This window comes from Hyperolius riggenbachi, chromosome 12, assembly GCF_040937935.1.
Source record: "Hyperolius riggenbachi isolate aHypRig1 chromosome 12, aHypRig1.pri, whole genome shotgun sequence".
Lineage (NCBI taxonomy): Eukaryota > Metazoa > Chordata > Amphibia > Anura > Hyperoliidae > Hyperolius > Hyperolius riggenbachi.
Window position 1 is genome coordinate 91,182,450 of NC_090657.1, and position 24,759 is coordinate 91,207,208.

General features: G+C 42.0%; 1 protein-coding gene and 2 long non-coding RNA genes across 10 annotated transcripts in view; 2 read left to right on the forward strand and 1 right to left on the reverse strand.

Moving 5' to 3' along the window:
* LOC137541048 (uncharacterized) overlaps window positions 1-24,759 on the reverse strand; it is a 617,426-nt gene that overhangs the window by 335,944 nt on the left and 256,723 nt on the right. The window lies entirely within an intron of this gene.
* Window positions 1-24,759, forward strand: part of KCNH4 (potassium voltage-gated channel subfamily H member 4) — a 323,258-nt gene that overhangs the window by 138,924 nt on the left and 159,575 nt on the right. The gene's annotated exons all lie outside the window — the stretch shown is intronic.
* Window positions 19-9,168, forward strand: LOC137541544 (uncharacterized). Its single transcript, XR_011025207.1, has 3 exons — window positions 19-107; window positions 6,141-6,228; window positions 8,593-9,168. It is a non-coding gene; the product is annotated as an uncharacterized lncRNA (long non-coding RNA).

Below are 24,759 nucleotides of genomic sequence, written 5' to 3' on the forward strand. Positions count from 1 at the left end.
TTTCATCACCAAAGCAGAAGTGAAGGGAGGAAGGCTTTGGCAGCGTGCACGGACCATCCAGCGGCTTTAGCACGGAAGATTACCGCTGACAGTGCTAACATCCAGCGGTAAGCCTATGCCTTCACACTCCTCACGTAACCCTTAGAGAGCTGGGGAAAGTAGTTAGGGGGGCCGGGACAGCTGAGGACAGGGGGCAGGAATGCACCGGTATAGAGGGGCGGGACGGGACAGCCCCGTGGACACCTACCCATTACATCCTGCAATACATGCTCTGCAAACCAGACACAGATTCCTTACACAGACGGGTGACGAAGAAGATAAGTTTCACAGGGGGACAGACTAGTACAGGGGTTACTTAGTAGCGCACAGGGCATTTTAAAGGACACGGGGGCCAGTTAAGAGTACCCGGGTGGCATCTAAAAGCACACAGCGGGCACTTAAAGAACACATGGGACACTTTAGAGAATACATGAGCCACTTTAAAGGACACAGAGGGCACTTACTTAAGACAACAGGGGGGGGGGGGGGGGGGGGCACTTTGGAGGACAAAGGGGCCACCTAAGAGGACAAGGGGGGCATTTAAGAGGACACAAGGGGACAGAGGAGGATACAGGGGGACAGAGGAGGTCACAAGGGAGACACTAAAGGTACAAATGGGACACGGGGACACAAGAGGTACAAGGGGGACATATAAATTGGGGAGGGGAGAAGATCCACAAGATGCCCCTACACCATGGATGCACCGGGTTTAGTATTTTTTTTCCCCCAGATTTTTGTCCTCTAAACCTAGGTGCGTCTTATGATCCGGAGCGTCTTATGGTCCGAAAAATACGGTAGATCCATAAATCTTGTTCTTGGTATAATAATATATAAAGTTTTATTAGTCAAAATAGCAAAAATGGTAAAGAGTGCTTTAAAAACATTGGATGGCCATCCTGTCACAACCACCTAACACCACTCCAAACAACCCACAAACACACACACAGTGGCCTTATATTAGAGCACACTGCAGGCAGGGAAATTGCTAGGTGGTAGACAGAAGCGTCACAAGTAGAGTTCGGATACCGGTATACCTTCCAAAGACGATTGCATCCCAGCAAAAACACGATTGCGTTACTTAGTGGTAAATAGCCCTCAAGGCTCACTTCCTCTTGACCCACAAGAGCCCCTGAAATCACTAAAAGATAAGAATGTTCTGCTAAATCTCCACACATTGCACTATTTCCTGTTTTTAGCTTTTCCCTTCACTTGCTAAATACTCTGTTCCTGCAGAGAAATGACTGCATCTTCCCTATCTATCCCACAGACAACTCATTATTTTCTCTGTTGTTTGTCTTGCTGGACAGCAGTGTGAAAATTCAAGGTGTGTGCATTTTTCACCCAGCAAGATTTAATTAACCTCTTTCATGAGTCAAGTTAATTCAGCAGAGAGCAGGACCACGAAACACTGAGATATCACACAGCGGCTCTGAAACAAAGCAGGATATTACAAGCCAATAAAAGAGACACACTCTCCCGTAGATGGCCACCTAATGTGACCATCTTCCCCTGGATCTGAGGACAGCCCAATATCAATGTGTGCTGTGAACAGAGAAAGAGAGACAGAGCAAGAGAGGAGGAATACATGTAAATATATGTGAACTGTTGCCAAAAGACCAGTCAATCTACAGTAGATGCCTTGTCCTTTTAAAGCGGACCTGAACTCGGAACTTCCTCTCTGCTCTAAAAGATACGCAACAGCATTATAACCTTTAATGAAAAACATTTTTTGTTACATCTGAGAGAAATCCTGAAATAAATCTGCAGGGTTTCTACTACCTGTTTTCATGGAAGCAGCCATATTGTTAACATGTTGTGCTTTCAAATGAGCTTATCTGACTTATCTGCCATGGCAGTCAGGTGACATTGGGGAGAGATCAAATTACAACTTGTGATTAGGCACAAATCAGGGAGAATTAAACAGGCTAAACTCTCTAAACACACAGGGTGCATTTCTCTCTAATTTCCTTCTGACCTGTGCAAGAGTTCAGGTCCACTTTAAATTAATTAAAATATGCCAATTATTTTTTCATAATTTAACCTTATTAAAATGGGTACTACCAATGTAAATGTTTCTTTTTCAATCCACATTCCACTGTGCAGTGGGGTTGGACTGCTGCTCATATTTAGAGATATATTAGCATGTCAAATGTCTGTTTGTAGCTCGCGTGCCGTTATGCCCAGTTCAGTTCCTATTATTCCTGATCTGCCACCTGAGACAGCAAGTAAAGCAAAGATGAACCGTATATACTCAAATATAAGTCAACCGTGTGTATAAATCCACACCCATAAGCTGTTTTTTTTATTGATTCAAGTATAAGTCTATCCTTCAAAGTTAATGGCTGCACTTGGGGAGGAGGAGGGGTGAATGCGCTGCGTCTTTCCACCTGCACTTTCCTTGTTAATTGGTGTGTCCAGGACTTGCAGACCTGTGTTTTCTTGGCATTTCCTTTATCAAGAAAGTGTCACTTACCACTGCGTTAATTGGTGCAGATGGGGATGTCACTAATAATGCACACAATCCTCAGTGTTGCAGCCATTGGTTGGTAAAAATGTCAGTGTCTCACAGGCAATGGATGCCTCTAAAACTTTCTTATATCAAAAGTTATATATACAAATAACAAAATTACAAATTAAAGTGAACCTTAACTGAAAAATAGAAAAAGAGTTTCACTTACCTGTGCTGGGCCTTCTGAACCGATCCTCAGTTACCCTGACATGGCTTTGTTTCGATTCTGCCGATCAGTCAGCAGTCCACTGCGCCTGCGCAGCTCATGGCTGTGCGCATCTTCGTATGGGTTCACGCCAGGATGCACGTGGCCAGGGTAGCGCAGGCGCAGTGGACCACCGACTGATCAGTCTGTAGAAACGAAACTAAGCCGCGGCGGTGGAATGGAGGATCGGTTCAGCACCCTGCGGGCACAGGACGACTGCGGGGGGCTGGTCGAAACCCCAGGTAAGTGAAACCTAAATTTCTATACTTATAGTCGAGTATAGTAAACTTTATTGGGAAATTAAATATAAAAACACTTAAAGGACAACTGAAGCGAGAGCGATATGAAGGCTGCAATATTTATTTTCTTTTAAGCAATACCAGTTGCCTGGCAGCCCCGCTGATCCTCTGCCTCTAATACTTTTAGTCATAAACCCTGATCAAGCATGCAGCAGATCAGATGTTTCTGACATTATTGTTCGATCTGACAAAATTAGCTGCATGCTTGTTTCTGGTGTGATTCAGTCACTACTGCAGCCAAATAGGTTAGCAGGGATGCCAGGCAACTGGTATTATTTAAAAGGAAATAAATATGGAAGCCTCCATATTCCACTTACTACAGTTCTCCTTTAAAAACAAAACATCTGTGGGGGTCCACAGAGAATATGTAGAATACAATTGACAGACACTACAGGCAACTAATATACAGTAGATGATCCAAGTGAAAGTGTGCCAAGATAAGCACAAAATCAATCTGCACTCTGCAAGCCACTGACCAATCACATATCAAATACAACACCTCCAATCAAAAAGCCATATAGCCTGAACTTGACAGATGAGAGCCAAGGTGCACATGTACGGTAAGTATGAAAAGATTAATACCTGAGTTTGAATACTGATACAACAGGGCTTTCATCAGGGCTGGTTCTAGACTTTCTGCTGCCTGAGGCAAACTTGTGAGGATCCTTACCTTACCCGACAATTTACTCTGCTTTATTTAACCACTTCACCTCAAAGGTGTTTTTACCCTAACGGACAAGAGCGTTTTTCACCTTTCAGTGCTCATCCCTTTCATTTTCCAATAGCTTAATCACTACTAATCACAATGAAATGATCTATATCTTGTTTTTTTACCACAAATTGCGCTTTTTGGGGTTGATATTTGTTTTCAGTAATTACTTTATTTTCTATGCATTTTAAAGGGAAAAACAAGGAAAAAATAAACTATTTCTTCAATTTCATCCCCTATAGTTTTAATATAAACACTGCTACTGTGCATAAATCCCACACATTTTATCTGCCTATTTGTTCTGGTTATCACATTTTAATTATGTCCCTAATACAAAGTATGGTGACAATATAGTACTTGGAATTAAAGGTGCATGTTTTCTTTGGTGTTTTTTTTCTTCACTATTTTCACGTGCACGGGGATGCGTGTCCGAGGGCGCGCACGTGCATGTGCGGACGTGCGCACGTGCATGTGGGCACATGCACGCGCACAGCGGCAGCAGCACTCTCTGTCTTATAAAAACATCCTGGAGCCATTAAAAGGCTCTAGCAGGACGTTTTTATAAATCAGCTTGTCATTAAGCGGTTAATGTTCTCACATGACATGCTGCAACTCAACACAATAGCGCACTGGCTGGCTATGAGTCTGTGACAAACAAACTGCTCACTCCTCAGCCTGCACAGTAAGGACAGCAGTGCCACCTCCTCCCTTCTGCTGTACAAGTCAAATGAAACACTGCTGCTCTCTTGCCTTCCCCCTCCTCAATCACTGTCAGACTCCTCACACAGCACAACAAGCTGCTTTTCCCCAATGATGACTTCTTCACCTCGCTCTTCTCTCACTTCTCCTCCTACTCTGACTGCATGCGGTAAGTGTAAACACAGTACACAAATACTGCCCCTGTAATCTCTGCCGCCTGATGCAAATGTTTCACCTTGCTTCATGAGAGAATCGCTCCTGACTTTCATGTCCTAGCAATCCCCTTTTTGTCCAGCACTTACCACAGTTCTTTTCCCTGCTTCTGATACATCACCTACAAGAACTGTCTGTTCACTAGGTTGCCTAAAGGGGCCCACTAACGGTACAATCTTCAGCAAAGAATCGTCCAAGCGATAAGATAAATGTGATTGGAAAAAAGACATAATACATTGATTACTGCATTTCACAATCAACAATCAACAAAAGAATCTGTACTTCCTACCCATCCCAACCAATTACCATTTTTACAATCAACTAAATTAAAGGACACCTGAGGCGAATAAAGACAAATAAACGAATGAAATAAACAATTGTATCTATTCTCCTTCTCCTAAAATGATTTTTTAAGATATTCCACAGTTTTATTTTATGTTTAAATCTACTTTTCAAGTTTTAACTGTTTTATTGTTTTTGCTCAATGACACATTCATTGAAGTATGCCAGAACTAAATAAATCTATGAATTATTTACCATTTTTATCTATTTTTGCTCTAAGAAGCCATTTTCTGCCATGAAAGTGTTTTACAGCTGTAATTCCTTATCAGTGAGGGTTACACTATAGTCTGACATGGTCCCGACCCGGACAGAAATGGTCACTTGCATACCTGATTTTTTACTCTTTCAGGCAGAGAAAGACAAAAAAGGAACACAGAATAGTTATTTGTGTGCTTGGCACTGTACATACCCATGTCTATCTCATGTCACATTTCACCTCGGGTAGCCTTTAAACTAAAAATAATCGCCTTTAGAATTATTTGCAGTCCATTTGGGACATCAATGTAGTAAAAAGTGTTGGAGGCTGGCACTTCCAAAAGTAGAAAAAGCTCTTTATTGAAGCATTAAAAACAGTGGTAACACAGCGACAGCCCGCTGTTTCAGGTATTAGCCTTTCTTCAAGCCGTTTCAACCAACGGAAGTGCCAGCCTCCAACACTTTTTACTACATGGATTGGATCTGATGGTGTGAGGATCATTTGAGGCTTGGGCACCCTTATCCCTGTATCCAGTGAGTGCCACTCTTTTTATCAGCGTTTGTACCATTTGGGACATCAACAAAGTTTGTTTTCTGCTGATCGAATCGCATTTATCTGATTGCTTGGATGATTCTTTGCTGAAAATTGTACCGTTAGTAGGGTGCTGTTATACAAGGATGTATAACAGCACCCACTAACGGTACAGGTGCCACTGCAACGAGATCATCGATGTTGTTTACGTCACCTGTCAGCTGTGACTGATCTCAGTGCTGCTTAGCTGTAGCGCAATATTATAATCACATCTACCATTATCATCTATGTTTTTACTTTGCATCATCTTTCAATTACTTTGTACAAGGGCTACATTAAGAGAAGTGATGCTATTATTTTCATGTTGAGGAATTAAACAAGCATATCTTACTTTGTAGGCTATTATTTGAACAAAGCTGAGGACAAGATCAGCAATGTACCTTCTTTCCCACACATTGTAATTACCAGCATCTCCACCATAGAGAGGTGAGGATAAATGACTAGGTTCTAGAATAAATCGTGCGTTGTTTCCTGTGTTATAGGCTTGGAGAGGAATAGCAGTACCTATTAATAGAGCTGTGTGCTTAATATGTTAAATTAATGAATGGCATTCCTGCTGCAAAGCCACGTAGTCGTATAACTTCATAAAGCAATCATCTACAAGTCTCTGGATGCAAGGCTCGTTCAAGTAACAATGGGACTCCTGGGCAAGATTAAGTTGAGAGCCCCCCAACAGACTCCTCCCCCCCGACCAAAAAGTGGCACTAGAGGCCTTTTTTTGCAACCTAATTTCCACCCCCTGGGCCCTTGAGCCGGCTACCCCCAACTTAACTGTGCCCTCGAGGCCCTGCAATGTTTTTGGCAGAGTAGAGTCTTGCCTTTCCCGGCAGGTGCACTTCGCTGTCAGTCCTTCATTGCTCCATTGCAGGGTCCCCGGGGAGCAGTGGTAAGTTGGGGGAAACACTTTGGGGTGCTCCCACAAGCTATGGGGTCCTGGGGCAATTTCCCCTTTTGCCTCTATGGAAGCACCCACCAGCCCTGTCTGGCTGTGGAGATCCCTAACACTTTATTAGAAATTAAACTGTGGCTGCCCATTGCCCACCCCCAGTGTTTGGCTGCTGGTGGGAAATCTCATTAAAAACCTAAAAACTCTCAAAGCAAAAATGGGAAAAAAATAAAAATTTTGGTGTACCAATAAACTACTCTTTTTTTCTGCCTCTAATCCTTGGGCCATATACACAGCTGACCATATATTGTATCAATGATAGAAACTGCTTCTTCTGTGAGCCAGATTTTTTGTTCACATGAGAATAGGACATTTTCTCCATGTGAGAATATTATGAATACACAGGTGAATAGCAAGTTGATCCAGCGATCCTTGATCCGCAGTTGCACATTGATCAGGGAGTACCAACACTTTACCACTAGTTTACATCCCAGAATATCAGTTAAGGTGCTGACACAATTTCCCAAATGATCGACCGCAGGCGCAGTGATGATCGTAATCAGCTAATTACGATTACGCAAAATTTAGCGTAAATTTGCGCATTTACGCTTATACGTAATTACGATTTGTAAATTCTATTTCGTTTAGTTATTTGTAATTTCGCCTAAAATTTAGCGTAATTTCATGCCGACTTTGGCAGTGAATAGCAAAGCCCCCATACATGATAGTGACACCAAAAATGCTACATATGTTAAGTATGAATAGTGGGTACGAGTCAAAAAAAGAATTTTCCAAAAAGACCTTTTAGTTTTTGAGAAAAAAAATAGTTTTTAAACAAAAAAGACAAGGTTAAAAAACATTTTTCTTTGCATATTTAAAATCGATTTTCTCAAAAGTACAAGGTCTTTTTGAAAAATAATTTTTTGTGACTTGCACCCACTATTCTCCTTAACATATGTACTAATTTTGGTAGCAACAGAATGTATGGGGGCTTTACTATTAACCGCTAAAGTCGGCACAACATTTTGTGAAATTGCACAAAAATTATGCAAAACATTACGTGAAATTATGAAATATTACTATTACATACAAAAGGAATTAAGATTTTCTCTGAAATTTCGCATTATGATTACAATAAGTAACTGCAAAATTTCGGCCCACCACTTATCGACCGTATGATTGATCGGATTGGGCAGTGTTGATGGGGGCTAATCTACAATGAACAATCTATATAGGAATGGTCCTGTCAATCCGTTTTTTGGGAAAATGTTAATAAACAAGTTATAATCTGTTAAGAACGTTATAGTCTGTTAACCCTCTCCAGTCCTGTGTTGGACTATGTCTCACATTGGCATTTCCCAGTTCAGCACCAATGTTGGACATAGTTCAACACAGAAAAACATGGCTGTCGCTAGGGGCGCTGTTGTTGGATCTACTCCTGCATGGCGTCAACCCCTTTAGATCAAAGAGTTGGACTAAGTATGACACTTGGATCACGCCCCATACTCTGGCGTCACGCCAGGTAATATCAATATTACATGGACGCATTTGGGTTCACCACTAGGGGCGCCGTTGCTAGATCTAATCCACCACAGCGCCAGGCTATGTGGACTAAAGTGTCAGACAAAATCGATACCTTGATCCCCCCCCCCAGCACCGCTCTGTGCCGCGTGATTATGCTGCACGTGTGAAATGGGGGTGCGGAGGTACAGTGCGCGAGTTGATGCCTGGCCGCCTCTTTGCATTGTGGGAGGAGGTAGAGCCCCTACCAGATCCTCACTGCACAGTACCCAGCGAGAGAAAAAAAGCAAGTGCTGGAGGTGGGTACAGGGGTTGTGAGTGACAAATTCAATGGATTGGAAAGGGTTACACTATTTCATTTGTTTCTAAATTGGGTCTTATAGAAAACGTATGGGTCTTTTGAGTGGCACAAACGTGATAGCTGAGAAGATGGAGGATGATAAACATCCAGGACATCCAAACACCACAACAACTGGAGAGAGCATCCAAAGAATCATTGAAGCTGAACAGAAGTACCGACAATCGAGTATGATGGCGACAGCTGAAATTAACATTCATAAAGGCAATATTTGTGAGTCAACTAACATTTCTACAATGAAATCTTAATTAACCTAAAAGAACAAGAAAGAGGCCAGGCTTGTTGGTGAATTGTTGAATCCTGTATCCAGTTAATGTTCCAGTCCAAAATGTGTGTGGAAAATTTTAGCTGAAATAAAGTCCCTGTGTTGGGCCACCGTCCAGACTCACCTGATCTTACATCAAGTCATTTTATTGGGTTTTTGTCACTGAATGTCAAGAGCGCAATGAAGGGGAAAATGTTTGAATTGAATGGCTTCACAAAGAGAGCTGAAAAAGAGACATGAAAAGCCTGGAACAAACTACCTTCCAGCACTGTTTTGATCAGTTAAAGAAGAATAAGCAGCGGTGTGCAACGTTCAATAAAATGTCTTATACATTCAGTCCTGGTTTTTTTTTTTTTAGACACATCTTGTACATCTTGAAGTAACAGATATGCTTACCGCAGCGAATTTCCAAAATTCTCCTTGATATTTTTTTCTGTATTCTTTGTCTTGTCTACATTGGCACTGCTATGTTGCTTGTAATGTGAGCCCTATGCAAAGCAGCTTGGTCAAATCATGTGTATTTTCTCTGTCTGTGTACAAACAGCGTTACTGATTGACCACCAAGCTCCTCGTGAACCAGGATTCCTGGGAGTGTGTAAGGGGCTAAAAAGGACCAAACAGCCCTCTTACTAAAAATAGAATTTTTTTTAAACAAAAAAATAAGTTCATTGAAAATTTCAAAATAAGTCCAAAAGAGGTAATACAGTTTGCTTTAACCATTTCAGGACCAAGGCATTTTTCACATATCAGCACTGCTCCCATTCATTCGCCAATAACTTTATTACTACTAATCACACCTAAATGATCTATGTATTGTTTTTTTCAGGACACAATAGGCTTTTAGTGTGTGATAATTTTGTTTAGTATTTACCTTATTTTCAATGCATTTCAAAGGAAAAAGAAGGGAAAAATTGAAAAAACACACTATTTCTCCATTTACATTCATTATAGCTTTACAATAAACAGTGCTAACTATAAGTTGAACTGACAAATTGTATTAGCTTATCTATCCTGGTTATAACAATGTTTCGATAATATTCCCAGCACAATGTATGGTGACAATATTGTGTTTGGAAATAAAGGTGTCTTTTTTCAGTTTTTTTGCTTTCTCATTGTACACTATTGATGATTCCAATACCTTATTTGCAAAAATAATAGTAATATACCCTTATGGCATACATATTTAAAAAGCCAAGTTCCTAAGGTAATAATGTATGTTTCTTCTTTCATATTCCGTCACTTTGTTTTCATTTTAAAAGTCTTTTATTTTGGTATAAAATATGCGAAAATGTAATTGCCTTTGATTCAGTTTGTGACTAAAAAGAATACACAGGACATGGGCCTCAACCCTAAAACTTTCTAAACTATATTCTACTACTTATCAGGGTTAAAATGTTACCACATATGTCTCTTGTAGTTTTGCTAAAATTTTCCCAAGGTTGGTCATACTTTTGAAAATGACTTTTTTATGTTGGATTGAGTTTGTCCCTATCTATTTTTTATGTGACGTGTGCCCAAGCTTTAAGACCCACCAACATGTATTCTACAACTCGTCACGGTTAAAATGATACCACACAACAATGAAATATGATAAGGTGACCATAAGACAGTGGTTGATTTTAGTGGATATAGAGAATGTAGGAAAGAGAATAGTTATGTAGAGGTGATTAGCAGCGATTTTTCCACCTGTCCCATATCAAATGACATTTTTTGTAGTGCCTGGGTGAGTGTAAACTTATAAGTCAGAGCTGTATCTACACCTGTCAAAGGCTGGTGGCGTGGGCGCTAGCCACCTACATGCCACTTCTTGTGTTCCCATGGATACTACTTCGGAAAGAAACGTTTTAGTAGGGTTATCTAGACCTTCATCTTGTACTACACCAAGGAGACATAAGATCGGGTCAGAGTTCATGGGACAGTCCATTTTATCGTATAAAAATGTAATTATCTGCTTCCAAAAGTCAGCTATGGTAGGGCATTTCCAGATAAGGTGGAAAAAGGAAGGGGAGGGGAAATGGCATTTAGGGCACGCACCAGTGAATTGGGGAATATATTTGATCAGCCTATTAGGGGCCAAGTATGCTTATACATAGGTTTTTAGTAAGGGGGCTTTTTGGTCCTATTTAGCCCCTTACACACCGCTAGGAGTCCTAGTTCCCCATGAGCTTGCTGGGCAATCTGTAACTCTGGGTGCTTCAAGTCCTACCCCATAGAGCCATATTAATCCATGCCATGCATTGATGAGGAGTGGACCAACCAACCTGAAACAGTCTGTATGCATGTTGGATTAGTGTGGCTCTGTAATATTAACAAGCTGACACATCATTGCATGTGTGTTTTGGCTTTAAGGGACAACAAAGGAGTGGTTTGCATATTCAGCAGTGAAGCATTGTGGAACACTTCATATGCTTACTTCAACCAGAGTAATTGCAAATACCTTCTGTCTTAATAAGGCAAATTTCAGTTTTTCTCTCTACAAAGTGACTCTCACCTTTCTATTAGAGGCACGGTATTCCTCCTTTTTATACAAGGAAGATACAGTACAATAAATAGGATGTGGCTGATCAGCTAGTCTACAGGCTCTCACAATGCTGAATGTGTACCCCAAAGCTATTCCCTGCTGAGTTCAGGGGTGACTTGTGCTTGTCACAATTAGTTGTTATAAGTTATAGAATAGTAGAAATCAGATCAAAACGAAGTAATTTTTTGTTCACTATTTGGAAAATGTTTGCGCTATTATGGTATACGGCTGGTGAATGTATATTTGAGCTAATGTTAGTCACATCAGAGGGGACTTGATAAACAATTGCTAAGGGGGTGCTTGCTGTAATAATGTTTAGAAGCGCTGAGCTAGTTGTTTCTGCATGGGGTTTTTAGCAATGGTAGGCTAGACATTTGTTGACTAAGGCCCCTTCCCCAGTTGATTCCATCGGGAAATGTAAGTGCCACTGCACTTACGCTTAGATGCAATTTTTGGAGAATGGGATTGCGATTCCATACAGTATAATGAGTGGAAATCACAATGCGCATAACCATGCTTTACAATTCCATGGTGAATCGCAACGCATCACACAGTGCAGTCTAGGCACTTCTGATTTCTCCACAAAAAAAACACATATATAAGTAGATAAATACTTGCTCTACTTACATAACATATGTATTGCACTGTCCACATTTTGATTTTAGTGATTTTTCTGTAGTAAAAAAAAAGAAGAGAAAATCCTTCTGAGGATTTTCCATTTTGACTGTGTCTATCTTGAAACCAATTCTGACATCATTTCTTCCCTTACTCTGTCTGTGTATCATTGTCCGCCCTCCGTCCCAATCTTCAGACACTCCCACTCTCACCCAGCTCTGCAGTAGAAAGTGTCTCAGCATGAGAAATATTGGCCAATCAGAGAGGAACAGAGGTGTGGGAGGGGAAAACGGGAGGGAAAGAAGCTACACCCAATCAGACTGCATTGGTTATGTGTGAGGGGAAAGTAAAGAAGAAAAAAAGAAAACCCAGCATGCCCTGCAACTTCCTTTGTGCGGCAGAGGTACCCAATAAGAGCCAGGGAAACTGGGGAATGATGTTTTATGGAGAAGAAAAGTAAGAGTGATTTTTATCTGTTGGATTGCCTGGTTAGCATCCTTATTGTTTACCAGACAAAAATAAAGAATTGATTTTTTATTTTATGCCTGACAGTTACGCTTTAAACTGTTGTTTTACTGTAAAAAGTTAATTCCAGTTAAATGTGTGCTTTATCACAGATACAAATATACCATTACAAATATTATTAAAAAGCTTAAAACACACATGAATTGGGACAAAAAAGTAGATTTTTAATTTACCTGGGGCTTTTTCCAGCCCTCCGTAGTCTGTCAAATTTCTCTGTCCTCCGGGTTCCCTCCTATGTGTTGCTGCCCCCTCACATTCTGTGATCGCGTTCTGCGCATGCTCTATACAATTCATTTGTGATCTGTGCAAACGCAAAATGCTCCCAGCGACGGAAGCATGACTGAGGAAGTGCTCAGACTGGACCACGCATGCACAGTGGCTGCAACTAGAGCTCCAGTCGCATATCTTTCTGAGGGGGAAGCAACACATAGGAGGGGTCCCTGAAGACACACAGGGAGCTGACAGACTATAGAGGGCTGAAAGAAGCCCCAGGGAAGTAAATATCAACTTTTTTGTCTTTATTCAGGTGTGCTTTAAAAGTTGAATAAATTAAATGGCCTAAAAGCTGATGTACATTTCTTCAAGCAGAAATCTTCCAAAGGCACAGCAGCTGAGAGGAGTAATACTGAACAGCATGTCCTGCATCACCTTCCAGCAGCATAACCGTATATTCATGACTCTTTCCTCCCTATACACCACACAATTAATCTAAGTCTTGGTACGCTAGCATTATCGTTAGGGATCGTAACACAATTACTGGACGTTAGCTAGACTCCAGGCATTTTTCAGGCATTTTTCAGGCATCCTGTGTGACCATCTGCACTCCACTGATGTACTCTCCTCGCTGCTGCACCTTATGTAGGTCACTACCTGAATTGTCTTCCTGGGAAACCCTCTGCCAGAGATTCCCTTTGGGCTTTCTTGTTCTGGTTACAGTCACATTGTTTGGTGGCCCTTTTTATTTTTAGCTCATTCACACAGTCAGAGGGAGGGAGGGTGGGAGGGGAGTGTTTGTAGCTGGAGAATTTACACCTCGCTCCCTCCTGCTTGTTCCAGTCCTCTGCTTGCAGATGAAACGAGGGATGAAACTACAGATTTACATTGCAAGGCATCAGTAACTAAAATATGACATTTACTGCTGAATTGTGACAGTAAAGTGATACACACACGATTTGTCAGTTGTCTGACAGAGAAAAAAAAATATGTTCAGTACAAATGATGGAGGAGGTAGTTTCACAAGGATCTTCTGAGGTGAATGAATGTTTTGCATTGAATGTTTTATGACTTTTGCACACGCTACTGGTTACCTGTACACTCTGGAGCCAATTAAAAAAAATGAATGCTAAAAGAGTACAAAAATATATTCTTTAAAATTTTAAGCCAGTTTGACACTTAAAGTGTGCATTGCGGTGTGATGCCCCGCCTCCACCTCTTCTCACCACAATGCACAATATCACATTTGCCCTCTCCTGCGTCCTGTTCATCCACTGTGATCAATGGAATGCTCTGTTTTCCATATTAAAACTGTTAATGACCCTGTAAAAGCTTCCGGGTCTGTAATAACTGTAATATTGCCCACTTGAGCCATAAGGAGACATGGACATTACCTTGCACATCAGTTTTAGTTTTAATTGACAGCAACTAATATATAACTGACAGCAACTGATATACAGTATTTAACCTATTTTGGTTCCTGGACGTAGAAACTACGTCCAGGAACCATGCGCGCTAGCGCGAGCTCCCTCGGCCGATTGCGCGCGTGCACGCGTGCTCCGGGCCCGCGGTTCGTTAGCCAGGCAATCAGTGTATCGGGCTATGGTGCCCGATCACTGATTGCTCTCCCCCGCTGAAAAAGTGACAGCTTCTCTCGGAAGCTGTGCTTTTTCTGGCTGTCGCCTCCCCCATGCGTCACTCTAAGCGTGTGTTACGCATAAGGCCCATACACACGTCGGATTTTTCTGAACGACGGGTCGTTTGAACGTTCCGTCGTTCAGTCGTTCGCACGTCAAATCCGACGTGTGTACAGACTATCGTTCGGGTGATAAGACTGGTTTCCAGCGATCCGCTGGGCGGATCGCTGGAAACCAGTCTTATCACGCGAACGATAGTCCGTACACACGTCTGATTGCGCGTGCGAACGACTGAACGACGGGACGTTCAAACGACCCGTCGTTCAGAAAAATCCGACGTGTGTATGGGCCTTTAGAGTGACGTCATGTAAACAAACTCATGGCCGCCATCTTGTGGCCAAAAAGTAAAATTAAAAAAAAATAAAAATCAACACACATTTACATTAAAAGCCTATAGTTTCCATCCCACCCTCCCAAAAATACACAAACAAAATGTTTAATATATAAAAAAAAACATTACAATAATAAAAAAAAACATGTAAATATTTACCTAAGGGTCTAAACTTTTTAAATATCAATGTAAAGATGAAATATTTCTATTTTTTTTATTTTAAGCTAGTAAATAGTGATAGATGCAAAACGGAAAAAATGCACCTTTATTTCCAAATAAAATATTGTCGCCATACATTGTGATAGGGACATAATTTTACCAGTGTAATAACCGGGACATATGGGCAAATACAAAACGTGAGTTTTAATTATGGAGGCATGTATTATTTTAAAACTATAATGGCTGAAAACTGAGAAATAATGATTTTTTTCTGTTTTTCTCTTATTCTTCCTGTTAAAATGCATTTACAGTAAAGTGGCTCTTAGCAAAATGTACCCCCCAAAGAAAGCCTAATTGGTGGCAGAAAAAACAAGATATAGATCAGTTCATTGTGATAAGTAGTGATAAAGTTATAGGCTAATCAATGGGAGGTGAACATTGCTCAAATGAAAACGACGGAACGCGAATGGGTTAAAGAGAACCAGAGACGAAGCACCCTCATGTATTTTACCATATATATCAATGAGAGCATGACATTAAACACCTACTTTGCTCTTTGTTTCATTTTTTCACTGCTCAATCTTCTTGTTACCAGCTCTTATAAAATCTCTGACTGAGCATTCAGTCTAGCTTTGCACCGGATTGATTATAGCTGAGTCAATCTTCTGTGATATCTTTTCAAGCCCAAGCCTGCCCCCTCCCGGCTCTGCTTGAAAACCTGGTCTCCTGTTTCAGAGCCCTTAACCTTTACACTATCTAGCCACATATACCCCACTTTCCCCCCATTTCAGCTACTATATTTCTTTCACTGTAAGTCCACCTATACTAAAATAATTACAGGTTGTGTACGCTTTGTTTATTTGTATTACTGTTTATTCCCTTCCTGCGCATTGGGTGATTAGGTTCTCAACCCACACCTGGTAACCCCTTGTAAGACATGTTCACAATGACATGCATTCACATGTGAGCACAGAGGCTGTTGTTGGCAGCTGATCAGAGGCAGCTGGAGATTGATAACCACGCCGCTCCCCAACCATCTGTGCGAAGTAGTCTTAAATAGAAAACAGTGTTATACTGTAGAGACGGATCTATGCACGCACCTTACATTTTCATCATAGAACACAATCCCTGATGATCGATTCTGTTACACATCTAGAATGTGTATGGGTGTTTCCCAATGTCAGTGGCCTTCTATTCAGTGCTGGTCCAAACAAAAGAAAAACCGGTGGTCCGCACTACTGTAAGCTCCACAGAGGGGAACCTCACACTCATCCACTCCCATAACTACAAATCAGGGAGCCACCCAGAAGAACCTTGATGTCCTCCCCATGCTCACTCTACGGTGGTGTCTCCCATGGAGAGGGCCCCTTTCTGATAGGGTTCATATAAAAAGTATGGCCGCCATAACCCCTCATAGCAATGCCACCATCATGACTTCTATCTCACTCTAAAGTGGCCATAACACCTGTTCTGGAGGGGGGAGCCCTGTATCAGTGTAAGGCTCGCTGCACACTGCAAATCCGTTTTGTGATTCCGATTCCGTTTCCAATTCCGATTCCGATTTGCAATTCTGATTCTGCCTGAATGCAATCAACAGAAAAACGGAAGAAAAAACGCAGCATGCAGTAACGATTAAAAATTGGAATTGGATGTAAAAAACAATTAAAAATCGGAATCGCATGCAGTGTGCAGGGAGCCTGAGGAAAGGTGAGGCCCTCCCATGGCTCTGGACTCCCCTGCAACAGTTCCCACAGTCACATCTCTTCCCCCTTCCCTCTCCATGGAATAGAATGGGCTGCTTGGAATGTAGCTGACCAGCACGTCTATCCAATAATTATTCATAAACTGTTTTGGACAGCAATGGTCAAGGAATGTTCCTAGCTGAAGATGTGTGCTGTCAACTGTAGGTGGGTACGGAATATTTCATATTCATATAAGTAGCAGGAGTACAGTAACACAAATAATAACCCAGTTTCATGGTATCTAAAGTGTTCTAGCAGAAGTTGAGTGTTTTGTTATAATCCCCTGAGCTCTGGACCAATATGGCCGATCATGTGAGTATTTCTGCAGTTTTCTATAAATCACCGTGTCCCTCAACACCTTCGCTGTTCCGCTGACTCATCATCTTTCAGCTGGCCTAGATATTCAGAAGAATAAGCCACCAATCACTCCTCCCCTCCCATTACTGCAGTGTACCGAGCTCCGAACGTCACAAAATAGCAGTTTTGCAATTCAAATATAAAACAGGAACTCTTCTAGGTATAAACTATAACTGTTCTAAGGCCTCTTGCACACTGCAAGTGATTCCGATTCAGGTTCCGCTTTTTAATCAGTTTTTACATCCGATTCAGATTCCGATTTGCAGTGTGCAGGGAGCAAACTGCAAATCGGAATTTGAATCGGATGTAAAACCTGATTAAAAAGCGGAATCTGAATCGGAATCACTTGCAGTGTGCAAGAGGCCTAATGGAGATAAGGTATTCATATTTACGGTTGATTAATCAGAATGATTTTTTGATAGCAAGTCTAGCTTATAAAAAAAAGGAGACAACTTGCATATGTGTGTGAATACAATCTTGTTCAGACAATCTTTGGTTTCATTCTACCCCATCACTATCTGCAATAGCTTTAGGGCCAGTTCACACATTGTGAAAGACTGTAAGGAAGCACTCCGCTCAACATGTCAAACTGACCTTATAGTGGGAGGAATATGGCTGCCATATTTGTTTGTTTTTAAGCAATACTGATTGCCTGGCTGTCCTGCTTCTCTTTTTGGGGTTTAGCGGTGACCGAATAAAACATAAAACAAGCGTAAGGCCAGTGTGGTCAGATTTTAATCAGAGCAACCGTTCTGCTTTAAGTGTAACCCAGGCGACATGTGACATGATGAGATAGACCTGTATGTACAGTGCAAAACATATTAAAAACCAGTACATAGCAAGGAAATGAACAGCGCTACTTAAAAACAGGCAAGTGCCTACCTGCAAAAGAGTGCAAGCCCCACTTGTGGAGTCGAATACACACCGAGCATACACATGACCTGTCTACCACTGGAGGAGGATGTTAGTTTCCTGTAACAGCTTGCATGCAACCTATTAAGTACTCGTCCCTCCCACTGCGAAGAAGTCGATCCTCCATGGGAGGGGCCTAACACTAACTAAATCCTAACCTATGTATATGCATAGCCTGGGTGCAGCTAATCAGGGGGGGCTCAGCGCACCTCTGATTAGAGGCCATTCGGAGGCGGCTTGGTGTTGCGCTGATCCACCTTTTGCGCAATTTTCAATTTTCGATTTTATTTGATTAGCCGCACCCAGGCTATGCATATACATAGGTTAGGATTTAGTTAGAGTTAGGCCCCTCCCATGGAGGATCGACTTCTTCGCAGTGGGAGGGACGAGTACTTAATAGGTTGCATGCAAGCTGTTACAGGAAACTAACATCCTCCTCCAGTGGTAGACAGGTCATGTGTATGCTCGGTGTGTATTTGACTCCACAAGTGGGGCTTGCACTCTTTTGCAGGTAGGCACTTGCCTGTTTTTAAGTAGCGCTGTTCATTTCCTTGCTATGCACTAATTTATTTCGTTTTTGGTCAGCTGCTCCCACTTAACAGCCATGCTTTTGGTGTATATGCATAGCTTCTGTTTGGGTTCAAGGTGCGTTTGTAGTTTCTGGGGGGGCTCAGCGCACCTCTGATTAGAGGCCATTCGGAGGCGGCCTGGTGTTGCGCTGATCCACCTTTTGCGCAATATTAATAACCAGGCTGTTTTATTTTTTCATTTTGCTCCCTGAAAGAGTTAATTTTTAGACATAGAAGTGACAGCTTCTGTCTTGTTGGTACCTTGTCAGTAAACATCACCGATAAGGAAATTACAGCCATAAAAGTTTTCCTGGCAGAATACAACTTCTGAGGGCAGAAGACGTAAATACATGAGCTATTGACCTTTTTCTAACTCTGGGACACTTAATAGGCTGCCACTGAGCAGAGGCAAGAAAACATTCAATCTACTTTGTAAATGTTTAAATATAAAATAAAACCATGGGATATCTAAAAAAAACTAATTTCTAGGAGTAGAAGGATAAATACAATTTTTATCTCATCACTTTATTTTCACCTCGGGTTCACTTGTTCTGCCTCAGTCAGTGGCCTGACCTTCTAGACCTTATGAGATAGTAAAGTGATGCCAGTACAACATAGCAAGCATTGCAGGTAGTAGAAAGAGTAGAAAGCAGATAGATAAAAAAAAAAACTAAAGCACACCTGAGCTTTACTCAAAACTGTTGACTTTTATTTTCCTGTGGCTTCTTTAAGCCCTCTAAAGTCCATCCGGTCCCATGACATCCTCTGGGTCCCCTCCATTCTCCAGCTGGCAGCTTCATAAGATCTGCCACTGAAGCTTCAGTTGCTCCTACTGTGCATGTATGGCCCAGTCCTTCTTGATCACGCTCCCATCGCCCGGAGCATTCTGCGCAAGTGCAGTTATCAAAGGAATGAACTGTGCATTTGCAGATTGCTCCCGGCAATGGTAGCGCAATCAGGAAGGGTGCGCAGATGGGGCCGTGCATAAAAAGTAGGCGCTTAAGTTGCAGATCTTATGGAGCTGCCGGCGGGTGAACGGAGGGAACCAAGAGTTATCTGATGGGGAGGGGGGTGTAACAATCCTCAGGTGATAAAAGTCAACAGTTTTGAGTCCAGTACAGTTGTGCTTTAACTATGTACAGTTCAGTGGCTGAAAAATGTGAAATATACAGAGAGGACATATAATAGGTCTAGAAATCCATGCAGTCTGATATCCTGATATCCTTATTATTCCCAGAATGCAGCCGTCAACCTCTGCTAAGCGTCCAGAGACACACCACTATAGAATGATGTCTGCGGGCTGACCCCTGGCTGTGTATTGAAGTGTCTTATAATGCTAGGGGCTAAAAAGACACACGGTGTATAAACAGTCCCCTGTCTATGCTGTTTCCGCTCCATGTTTCTTTCTGCTTGTTTTGATAGTATTGTAGTGTTGTGTGTGGAAGCTGAGAGGAGATGGTCTATGGCTATGGGAGTTTATACACAGTGCTAGAGACACTGAAAGCTATTATTACAAGCATAGCTACCAACTGTCCCTTTTTTGGAGGGACAGTCCCTCTTTGGGAACCCTGTCCCTCTGTCTTCCTCATTTGCCCCTCTTGCAGGTCTGTTGTACAGATCTATGTAAATATATGTATTTTTCTCCTAAAATATCTATTAAATTGACTCCAAACGTCACCCTCGTCTTTTATTTTAATATATTTCTTACTTTTAAATGTTATTATTAAATAAAACTGATGATAGACAAGACCAGCATGGTTTGAATGATAACATTTTATCTTTTACTTTTGAATCCTTTGTGATATGCATGACTAGGGGTGTGGCATGGGCGTGTCTCACAGTGTCCCTCTTTCTTATCTCCAAAAGTTGGGAGGTATGTCACAAGTTACATATAATTATCACTGTGGAAAAGAGACAAGAAAACCAGTGTACTCCTGGTGTAGATCATTACGGATTAATGAATGTATAACACCCTTTTTTATTACCCTGAAACTTTAGGGCTCACCTCAATGTATGTCTGGGTAACCGTTACAATCCAAGCAACCAGGAGCCTTAACCCCAACCAAGCTGAGGCACTTTGTCTATATTATTGGGACAGGTACATAGATGGGAATATAGAAGGATGTTATGTAGTCAGTACCCTTTAGGCTGGTTGCACACCTGAGGTTTCATATGACCCTGCAGCACTGTGCGACGACAGGGTCATATGCATAGGCCCGCCCCCAGCTAATGACAAACTCCTGCTAAGCAGGAAGTATGTCACTGGGATACCCGTAGGCCCGCACATGTGCACTACGTTGCTAGGCACTCCAGTCATGCACACTTGCTGTGTTGCCCATTGACTTGCATTGTTGCATAATCTGTGGGGCAGGCACAGATCATGTGGTAACACAATGCAGACTTGAGCACAATTGAGCAAGCCTCCATAGACATGCATGGCTCTTGTGGCAGAGATGCGGTGGGGAAGCGTAACGTGGGGTGACACAGAGCAGTGCAAAGGGCCTTAAAGGGAATCTGAAGTGAAAAAAAACTTATGATATACCGTAATTATTTGTATGTCTAGTACAGACAAGAAATAGCACAATAGTAGCAAAAATGTGAGACTCATATTGTTTCCAGGACAGGAAGAGTTAAGAAACTCCAGTTGTTATCGGTGCAAAAGAGCTTCACTGAGCTCTCCGACTTTCAAAGTCGCAAAGAGCTCCGTCTTCTGAAGCTTATTATCTCAAGTGTCTGTCACTGTATTTTGTTTTTCTGAGGAGTAAAGTTCAAAAGTTCACTAGCCTGCTCTGTGAAATCATTTAGTATGCTGAGTGTAGTGTGTAAACTGCATATATTAGAGAATGATGCAATGTTATAAAAAAAACTATATAACTGAAAATAAAAATATGAGACTATTTTCTTTGCTACTAATGTTCTAGTAATTATCCGTACTACACAACCAATTCATTATATCATCGATTTTTTCTCTTCAGTGTCACTTTAATAATCTGCGCCAGGAGTATACATGCTTTCTTGTGTCTTTTCTATAGGTTGTTTTAACAAATTATTGGTGCTGTACCTTTTTTATTTTTGGATAAATTCACTTTTTATTACAGAAAGTCTGGTGAACCATCGAAGTCAGCACAGCTAAAGTCATTTAATTATATCTGTTATTTACTTTCATAACACTAGCTGGTTAACAGTGGTGTAACAATTCATTGGGCCTCCCAGCAAAACTTTGCTAGTTAAGACCATGCTAGTTAATATATCTGTTCTAAATCACCCCCCCCCCCCCCCCTCCCCATCCCTGAGCTCTGCCACGTCTTGTTCACCATCAGGGTGCCACTGCAGCTCAGAGAGGGAGCATGTAATAAACATGCTTACAGAGTGATAAGGACTCACATTTTGATTTTGTTGCTTAAACAAGGGTCAGATCAGCTGTAAATTGTAAATGTATGCTTTTGATGGTTACTTTTATTATTTACTGTATTTACTGTATTCATATAGCACTGGGCTTTACAGAGTACACCAAAGAATTAACATTACTATATATTTCAAGAAACATGTTAACACTGTAATATCTTCATCACGGCCACATAATTATTGATCAGGATGACTTTAGAACATAGAAGGAAACTGATTACCCAGAATAAACCCATACAAATGTCGGTTGAATCCCCACCTAGAGCATCCTCCCCCCCTCTCCCCCCCCTTGCCCTTGGTTACAAAGCACTGTTAGACCATAGACTTCTAGACTTTGTCCCCTCCCGGATCCCACGTACTAAAACCTTAGTATACTTTCAGAAAATGCCACTTTTTACTTTCTAACAGATCCTCATCACTACTGCCAGTGATAGAGATCTCCCCCCTTGCTTGGTCTCGTCCAGCACACAAGGCTTGTCAGGTGAAAGTTATGACAGATTTCCTGTTCCCTGCCCCACTGACAGATAAGAAGTCATAACCCCCCCCCCCCCCCCCCCCCCCCCGAATCACTGTGCCTCCTGGGTGCCCCTCGAAGTACAATACAGTTGACTGATTCCAGGCTTCAGCAGTGTACAGTAATAGGGTCTATAAAAAAAACTGGTCTATGCCTGCCTGAGTCTATGTAGGCATTAAGTAAACTAAGGGAATTATCTTTTTGTCATAAATACCTCACAATCCTTGCAAGATCCCTTATAATTAATGTATCTGGATGACACTTATATTTGCAAAAAAAACCTCTCTCCCTCTTTCTGATTATATGTTGTAACATAACATTGTCAGTCAACAGGAATAGAGTCTGAAGAAGGCTTAAAAGCTGAAAGCTAACTGTTTTTCCTTTAAATTAGCAAACTAAAGCTTGTGTTTTACAGACATGACGTTTTGAATCAGGATAACACAGTAATCCTGATTCAAAACTTCTTGTCTGTAAAATACAAGCTCTAGTCTCCAGCAATGTTTAGCTACTAAAATAAGGAATTACACACAGTGCACACACACAGTGTTTATCTCCCTCCTGTCTCTTCCCCTCCCCTTGCTTGAAGAGTTGTGAGACACAGGCTGGGGGCTGGAATGATTTGTCTGTGATCTGTCCACATAGGAGCAAGTAAGGATTAAAGCAAGTACATTGTAGGTAACTATTCTTCAATAGTAGCACCATCATTTGGAAAATCTGCTCTGCTCAAAAGCCACTAAGTTATGTTTGTGATGTTTATATTTGGTTCCTATCATTGCTGAACTAGTTATCCTTAATTTTATCACCTGAGTAAGGCAAAGAAAAATATCTAAAGCTTGTTGCCATACATACATCGATTATAAATCACCCAAGTGGGCTCCACCAGCCAGCCATCGAGCCCCCTTTCTGCCCCCCACCCAAAAATAAAATAAAGCTGGAGCCACCACTGGTTGTCACATTGTGAAAATCAGTATTTCTGAGCATTTTTTTTTCAACCCAAAGTATATAAAGTGTATTTTGCTGTCAGTATATGAATGACTGTAGAGAAAACCGAATATCAACATTGTCCCTGTAGTGGTCCTTTAAAAACTGTGTAGCTTTATGTGATGTGGGCAGACATGGAGTGACCCTAATACCAGAACAGGAAATCCCCTAACCGGTTATTAGAAGCAGCGGTTGTTATCGGATTATGAGTGGAAACTTCAGGAGAGAAACTATAATGCTTTATAAATGAACATGTTTCCATTGCACAGTGCTGTGATGTGCGATGCACGCAGGGGCGTCTGTGTCATTAGGCAACTATAGATTTTTGCCTATGGCGCCATTGGTGGTAGTGGGCGCTCTCTCGCCGCTCTGTGCGTGTTTTTTTTTTTTTCTCTTTCAGCCAGGTCGGCGCCGGCTGTGACAGGCAGCTCAGCCTGTGCCCGGCGCCGCCTACTGGTCCGCCCCCTTCCTCTCCTCCTCAGAGCGAGCACCATGCACGTTAGGTATTATGTGCGATGCCGCCGCCTACTGGTCCGCCCCCTCTACCCGCCCCCTCTCTGTACAGAGCGTGCGATCGTCGCACGCTAGTTTGACACGTCGGCGCCGCCCCTACCTCCGCCCCCCGCCTGTCACACGTGGTCGCCGCCGCTGCAGATAGATCGTCGGTCGGGGAGAGGAGTCTTCTGCAGGTGAGTAAATACTTTTCTTTTTACAGGTTTAGTGAAACACTGCCCGCATTAGGATAATTTTCTGGGGAACGCTGGCCACATTACGATTATTTCCTGGGGAACGCTGGCCACATACGATTATTTCCTGGGGAACGCTGGCCACATGACGATTATTTCCTGGGGAACGCTGGCCACATACGATTATTTCCTGGGGAACGCTGGCCACATGACGATTATTTCCTGGGGAACGCTGGCCACATACGATTATTTTCTGGGGAACGCTGCCACATTAAGATTATTTCCTGGGGAACGCTGGCAACATTTCGATTATTTCCTGGGGAACGCTGGCCACATTACGATTATTTCGTGGGGAACGCTGGCAACATTACGATCATTTCCTGGGGAACGCTGGCCACATACGATTATTTTCTGGGGAACGCTACCACATTAAGATTATTTCCTGGGGAACGATGGCAACATTACGATTATTTTGTGGGGAACGCTGGCAACATTACGATTATTTCCTGGGGAACGCTGGCCACATACGATTATTTTCTGGGGAACACTGGCCACATTAAGATTATTTCCTGGGGAACGCTGGCAACATTACGATTATTTCCTGGGGAACGTTGGCCACATACGATTATTTCCTGGGGAACGCTGGCCACATTACGATTATTTCCTGGGGAACGCTGCCGCATTACGATTATTTCCTGGG